Source organism: Sus scrofa, chromosome 4 (genome assembly GCF_000003025.6).
Source record: "Sus scrofa isolate TJ Tabasco breed Duroc chromosome 4, Sscrofa11.1, whole genome shotgun sequence".
NCBI lineage: Eukaryota > Metazoa > Chordata > Mammalia > Artiodactyla > Suidae > Sus > Sus scrofa.
In genome coordinates, this window is record NC_010446.5 from 101,327,654 (window position 1) to 101,336,198 (window position 8,545).

The window sequence follows — 8,545 nt, forward strand, 5'->3', positions numbered from 1 at the left end:
TTTGATTAAGGTATGTACATTGGTTTTCAGACATTATGCTTTTGCACACTTGATAGACTACACCATAGTGTAAACATAACTTTTATATGCACTGGGTAATGAAACATTCTTGCAACTTTATTGTGATATTCACTTTATTGTGGTGGTCTGGAACTGAACACACAATATCTCCAAGGTATGCCTGTAGATGAACACTAAAATGAAGGCCTAAAGAAGATTAAGTCCGCATGACTCATTGACCCATCCAGACCCAGACCAGCAGTCTCCACTTTTTTGGACCTCCATAGGCAGAACAGCCAAGGCCATGAAGCTGTTGACTTCCCAAGGACAAAGACAGCCATAAGGAGAAAGTTAAATTTTTATACCATGATGTCAACCTCCATCCTGGACCTATAGAACTCAGCACCTGACCTCCTGCCTATAAAACCTGATTCTCTCCCAATGGTGGGGGGCTCTGAGTTCCTCTTGCTCAGGGCTCCTGGCCACTCTGCTGATCAGTAAATCTTGACTGAAGAGAGTTTCCATCGTGGCTCAGTGGTTAATGAATCCGACAAGTATCCCTGAGGATGTGGGTTCGATCCCTGGCCTTGCTCAGTGGGTTTGGGATCTGGCATTGCCATGAGCTGTGGCGTAGGTCACAGACGCAGCTCGGATCCTGTGTTGCTGTGGCTGTGGAGTAGACTGGTGGCTATAGCCCTGATTGGACCCCTAGCCTGGGAATTTCCATATGCTGTGGGTGCTGCCCTAAAAAGACAAAAGACAAAAAAAAAGTAAATCTTGCTTGAGATCTCACTGCTCCAGTCACCTGTCTTTCTTTCCCCAGTGCTTTAACAGGTTTTATGCTTCCATCCTACTAATCAGTGTTCTTAGTTCTTCTTTTCCACCCCAATTTGCTTATTAGGGTACTGCCTTTGAAGATAACCCCCTCAAAAATGAATTAGAATACCTACTTTTCACACTTCTACATATGCATAGGTTATTCATATAATAAGCCCAATCACATTAGTGAAAACCTTTAGAATAAAATATAGAAAATGGAAGCTAACATATAATGTGTGTCTTTTGTATGTCGAGCACTGTCCTGGAGATTTTAATATATTGAGTTTGGTCCTAGCAAACACATTTTGAGCATTACTCAATGCCAGACACGTATCTAGAGATGAAGTCACATCCCTGTTCTTGAGAGCTGGCAGCCTAGCCCACAAACAAATAATTTCCATATAATGAGGGGGATGTTATTACAAAGGAGGGGCTGGTTTAGGGCAGGGTTTGTGGTGGAGATAAAGCCTGGATTGAGCATATAGAAGGATGAAGACAGTTAGGTAACCATGTATAGACTCTTCAGCTTACAATTTGGTGGCATAATGTTCATGGTGCTTCTTGAGCAAATCAACTGATACTTTCTGGCTGGCAGAGCTTTTCACAAATATGGATACTTGACATCAGGAAATGTGGGGAGGGGGAGGTTGCTCTATGCCACCTGTCCCCTACACTGGGGCTGAGTGAGTGGCCATAAACTCTATTGATCTCAAGACAAGAGTTTCTCCTGGCTATAAAAGTTAATGAACACCTCCTCAGTGACTCATTTCCTCTGCCCACTGATATGGTTTCTTCCAGTATCATGGGATGTTATAGGGCTTGCTTGCAGCAGTACTCATGGTCAATATCTCCATCACATATAACAGGATGAAGTCCAGGACTATAAAAATTTCCACCCTGGGAGGCAAGGAGGAACTCTTTGATAGATTTTTAAATTAATGAGTGGTTTATACTATTTTCTTAGGATTTAGCTTTGGAAAACATTGCAAGACTCACTTTCTCATTACATGGTCCTTTCGGGGTTTTCCCCAATCCCTCTACCAGACTTTCTTTTTCACATTCTTCTTAAGCACCTTCCTTTGATCTCTTTCTCTGACCATTCCATTAGGTGATTTCCCCCTGTGCCACCCCCCCACCCCACCTTGCCCCTGCCTGACTGAGGTTCTTTGTTCATGCCTATATGATAGTATTGGTATGTTTAGCTGTCAAAAAGTCATTGATCCTTTCAAAAAACTTCCAATAGGCACCAAGAGTAAAATATAAAACTACTCACCAGTTAAAATGGATACCAAGCGAGTTGCTACCATACTAAATCTGGAGATAATTCCTGCTTGACCTCAAATGATGCAGCAGTGAAAAGCTCTACTATCTGATGAAAAATAGAGGTCATTGGTCATTTGAAGGGGAAGGCAAAGGGATCGCTGCTGTCCAAAATTCAGTCAGGGAAAGTGGAATCAGAAAACATCCAGCAGGTATGACAAAGATGGCTTACTGATGTGTAACCTAGGTGTCAGCTTGGCAGTCTAATTAAGTTTGACTCAAATCCAAGTTCTACAGCTTTCCTCCAAAACTACTCACAGTTCCTTCAAGTTCTCAGGACTTAACTTCTACAAAGTTTCTCTGTGTTTCTAAGGTCCCTCAAAAATAGGAACAAATGCACATTTGTTTCCTATCAATCTGCTTCTATAAGAAATCCACCCCCATCTTCTTGGTCTTTCCTGTCCAGTACGGTAGCCACTAACCACATGTAGTGGCTTAAATTTAAATTTAATTGACAAAAATTAAATTAAATTTAAAATTCAACTCCTCATTCTCACAAGCGATATTTCAAGTGCTCGATGGCCATATGTGGTTAGTGACTACTACATTGATAACACAGATTAGAACATGTCTATCATCAAAGAAAATTTTATTGGATACTTGTGCTAGTGTGTCATGCCTTGATGAGAGCTCTCAGAATATTTGTGGATATATGTCAAGAGGTTGTATTTTTACCTTCCATCAGAAAATCCACTTGGGGAGTTCCCGTAGTGGCTCAGTGGTAATGAAACCAATGAGTATCCATGAGGATGCGGGTTTGATCCCTGGCCTTGCTCAGTGGATTAAGAATCCGGTGTTGCCCTGAGCTGTGATGTAGTTCGAAGACCCAGCTTGGATCCCACGTTGCTGTGGCTGTGGCATAGCTCTGATTCAACCCCTAGCCTTGGAACTTCCATATGCCACAGGTACAGCCCTAAAAAGACCAAAAAAAAAGGGGGGGGAGGAAAAAGAAAAGAAAATCCACTTGAATCTAAGCATTTTTAACCACACTTCTCCTTTCAGAAATGTACCATCCATCTACAGAGATATATGAATGCACATATTTCCACTTGGAGGAGTTTTTCAGGAAGCAAAATAGAAGCATCATGTAGATGATGGTAAGATGCTTCAAGCAGGTTTGGAGCATAAATTCTCCCAAGAGAGGAAATAAAATGTTTCTCCCCAAGAAAGAAGTGAATATCTTCTCAAAAAAAAAAAAAAAAAAAAAAAAGCTAAATGAAGGTTTTATGTGGGAAAAAGAAAGATATGAGGGAGCTTACTTGTTTCCTAAAAGAAATACCTAATAAGAAAACCAGCAGGTCTGGAAGCAACTACACTCCCTTAGGTTGCTGGTCAGATTCCCACAAAAACTTCCTGAGCATAAAGTTGCAGAGATGAGATATGTGTGATCCTAGACCTGAATTAGCCGAGAGATTTATTAGGAGGACAGGCAGAAAACAGGACTTAAATACAAGCATGTGGTGCGTGAGGACGAGGAGAGGCATCTCTGCTGTCAAAGAGTAGAATAAGGAACACTTCCCAAAGGAGGTCGTGAACCAAACCAAGCTGAGTCATTGTTGGAATGGGGACCAAACTGATCCTCTGTGACTTTTTCTTACCTCTTGTTCCTTTTCCTACTGTACACCCCCCCCACACACACACACATTTTGCACTTAACAGCCTTCAATATTTATGGAATTAATTCACTAGAAGATGACTAAACATAACCAAGCAAAGAAAGAGAAGAACATTGCACAAGTAGAAGTGACATGAGAAAAGGTCATAGAAGCATGACCTTGTACAGCGTAGTCCAGGAAATATCAGCACGTGACGCAGATGCAGCACGAATTTGGGTGGATGGAGCGTCAGTGCCGGAGGCTAGGGTAACAGGAGGAATCTAAGATTTAGAAGGTTTTTCCTAACCTACTAAAAGCTTAGACTTGGTCATGTTTAACCATTATAAATGTCGCATCAAGTTTACATTATACAAATGGTTCTCTGGAAATACACATACTCAAATTAAAATTCTCTAATAATGTCTAAATTTAATCAGAATCAGATCTTAGGACAGTTTAACTTCATTTAAATCTCTAACTCTAGTTGCTATTACCTTGTGTTTTAGTGTTTGCATTTAATCAGTAAAATAATCAGGAGTTCCCATTGTGGCTCAGTGGTTAACGAATCCAACTAGGAACCATGAGGTTTCGGGTTTGATCCCTGGCCTCGCTCAGTAGGTTAAGGATCCAGCGTTGCCGTGAGCTGTGGTATAGGTCACAGACGCAGCTTGGATTCCCAGGTTGCTGTGGCTGTGATGTAGGCTGGCAGCTACAGCTCCGATTAGACCCCTAGCCTGGGAACCTCCATATGCCGCAGGTTCGGCCCTAGAAAAGACAAATAATAATATAATAGTCATTAATCATATTCTAAACATTATTATTATTTACAGCCAACACATCTTTCATTATCATATCACATCCTCCTCTTTGGGAATCATTTCATTTTCTGCCAAAGGACATGCTTGAAGAGTCATTTCAATAAGTATCATGGACAATACTTTTCTAAATTCTTATGATTTTTAACATGTCTTTTTTTTCAAGCTCCCCCTTAGGAGTTGATTGCCTGGGTTACACATTCCAGGTTGCAAGTTGATCCCTTTCACACTTTAAAGATAAAATTACCTAAGTGGTGCTGGAAAACTGGACAGCCACATGGAAAAGAATGAAATTAGAACACTCCCTAACACCATACACAAAAATAAACTCAAAATGGATTAAAGACCTAGATATAAGACCAGACACTATAAAACTCTTAGAGGAAAACATAGGCCAAACACTCTCCAACATAAATCACAGTAATATCTTCTTAGATCCACCTCCTGGAGTAATGACAATAAAAACAAAAATAAACAAATTGGGCTTAATTAAACTTAAAAGTTTCTGCACAGCAAAGGAAACCCTAAATAAAATAAAAAGACAGCCCACAGAATTGGAGAAAATATTTTCAAATGAATTGACTGACAAGGGATTAACCTCCAAAATTTATAAACACCTTCTGCAGCTCAATACCAAATAAACAAACACCATCAAAAAATGGGCAGAAGATCTAAACAGACAATTCTCCAAAGAAGACATACAGATTGCCAGAAAACACATGAAAAAATGTTCAACATCACTCATTATTAGAGAAGTGCAAATCAAAACCACTCTGAGGCACCACCTTACACCAGCCAGAACGGCCATCAACAAAAAGTCTACAAACAATAAATGCTGGAGAGGGTGTGGAGAAAAGGGAACCCTATTACACTGTTTGTAGGAATGTAAATTGGTGCAGCCACTGAGGAAAACAGTGTGGAGATTCCTCAGAAAACTAAAAATAGAACTACCATGTGATCCAGCAATCCCACTCCTGGGCATCTATCCAGAGAAAATCATGACTCGAAAAGATACATGTACTCCAAGGTTCATTGCAGCACTATATACAATAGCAAAGATGTGGAAGCAAACTAGATGTCCATCGACAGAGGAGTGGATAAAAAAGATGTGGTACATATATACAGTGGAATATTAGCCATTAAAAGGAAAGAAATAAAGGCGTTTGCAGCAACATGGATGGACCTAGAAAGTATCATGCTAAGTGAATTCAGTCAGACAGTGAGACACCAATATCATATGCTATCACTTACATGTGGAATATAAAAAAAGGACACAATGACCTTCTTTGCAGAACAGATACTGATTCACAGACTTTTAAAAACTTATGGTTTCCAAATGAGTCAGGTTGGGGGGTAGGAGAGTGGGCTGAGGGTTTGGGATGGAAATGCTATAAAATTTGGTTGTGATGATCGTTGTACAACTATAAATGTAATAAAATAAAAAAATTTAAAAAGAAAATTACCTCCCATTTTTATTTCTTCTGCATGACTAGAGTTATCTCTTTCTAAATTTCATGTAGAAAATGAATGTCTAACCATAGAAAATTTTCAAATAATTATACTCACTATTCAGTGGACTTTTCCAATTCAGATTTTTCTCCAGTTCTCTATTTTCTTACATCTCAGACTTTTCTCTGGGGTCCTTCAATAACCATTTTTGGAGTTAACTAATTGAGGGGTGGCTAGGTGAAAGACCTCTTAAAGGCCTATGAGCATAGAATTCTCTTATCTAATCTCCTTTTCTTTCCTCTCTCAACACTTAAAATCTTTACTCAGTGACATGGATATAGCGAAGTGAGGATTAAGGGAGGGCAAGATCTACCTAAATATATATATATATATATATATATATATATATATATATATACACATACACATATAGTTTTTTTGGGCCACACCTGAGGCATATGGAGGTTCCCAGGCTAGGGGTTGAATTGGAGCTATAGCCACTGGCCTACACCACAGCTCACAACAACACCATATTCTTAACCCACTGAGTGAGGCCAGGGATTGAAAGTGAATCCTCATGGATGCTAGTCAGATTCATTTCCACTGAGCCATGATGGGAACTCCCAATCCAAACATATATTTTGTCTAAACTTTTTTCTCTTATATCAGGACCAGTGCTTTTGAACTTTAAATCCTTGGATTAATATCTTCGTTCTCTATTGTGCCATGAAATGATGTTGATTCCCACTCAGCTGTCTAAAGGAGAAGGGGTGATGTAAAAAATAAAATTCATCTGGAGTTCCAGCTGTGGGGTTAAGAATCTGACTGAAGTGGCTCTGGTCGCTGTGGAGGCATGGGTTCGATCCCCAGCCAGGCACAGTGGGTTAAAGAATCCAGCACCGCCACAGCTGTGGAGTAGGTCACAGCTGCGGCTCATACCCAGTTTCTGGCCCTGGAACTTCCATATGCTGTGAATGTGGCCATAAAATTCAAAAATTAAAAATTAAAAAAATTCATCTGGTACTATCCTACCATTTATACTTATAAACTGAGGCTCAAGGAGGTTCAAGAGCAAGCCCAGAGTTACCCAGCTGGTAGAGAACAGAATTAGGACCTGAACCAAGATCCTTTGGAAGCCAAACTTTGTCTTCTTTCCCCAGAGCATCATCAGAATGGCAGAGATTCTCTAAAACATACTTTGGGAACCATGGAAACATTACTTTCTTTTGTCCTACCATGGATTTATACACAGGCTGGAAGAAACCCAGTGACAAAGGCTGAGTAGCATCATAAAAAGCAGGTTGGGGCCTGAGAATAAGGAAGTCTGGTTTCTTCTATCAGCTTCACTCCAACTATCTGTGTATTGAATAAGTCATAGAGCTTCCCTGGGCCTCTGGATCCTCATCAGTAGCGCAAAAGAGTAAGAGACCTGATAACCACCACTATCCTTTCCCGCCTTAAAGTTCTAGTCTATCAAAGTTCTAGTCTAGTTGAGTTTGAATAATCACTGACACCTACAACATAGTTTAGTCCTTTAGCTGTTTACACTAGGAGAGCAAATCTTGTGACACTTTCCAAATAGGCTATTAAAAAGAAAAAAAAAAAAAAGACTGTTATTCAACAAATGGAAAGCTAGATTGGGAGTCAGAAGGCTTGGGGTCAATGTCCAACTCTCCCACTGAGTATCATTTTGAATCTGGGCAGGCTTCCTAATCTCTCCTGATGGGCTTCTTGGGTGTGAAATAAAACGAGGTGTGTGCCCTACATCACTTCCAGGGATTCTGTTAGGATTTCATTTGATGACTTAGGTGAAAACAATGTATTGTAAAATGTTGTATTGATGCAAGCTATTTTGATAGAACTGCTCTGCATTAGAATAAGATTCTGGTGCCTTGTTATTTAGGAACAAGGAAGAGGAGCTCAAGTACATATTTGAGGAACAAAGTGCATGCTGAGGGGGATGGGGTTGGTGCTTTAGAGAGTTAAAATACTCCTCAAGCACAATGCAAGGGCACATAACTTAGGTCCAGCTCTAATGACAAAAACTTTCTGCAAGGATTAGAAACACCATGATTCTCCAGAGTTGAAGCAGGGCATCTTTTTTTTTTTTTTTTTAATGCCCACCTTTGGCCTATGGAAGTTCCCAGGCTAGGGGTGGAATTAGAGCTGTAGCTGCTGGCCTACACCACAGCCACAGCAGTGGCAGATCCGAGCTGCATCTGCATCCTACACATAGCTCATGGCAATGCTGGATCCTTAACCCACTGAGCAAGGCCAGGGATTGAACCTGCATCCTCATGGATGCTAGTCAGATTTGTTTCTGCCAAGCCATGACAGGAACTGAAGCAGGGCATCTTTACAGGGAAAAAAAAAAAAAGAAGAAGACAAGAATAAAAAGGAGAAATAAAGGAAATCAACAATACAAAAAGATAAAAATGGAGACAAAAGAAAAAATAAATAAAGGGAGAGGAAGATGGGCTTATAATAGATTTTAATGGAAACTCTCAATAAGTAACCTATAGTAAGAATAGAAAAGAGTTTTATTTG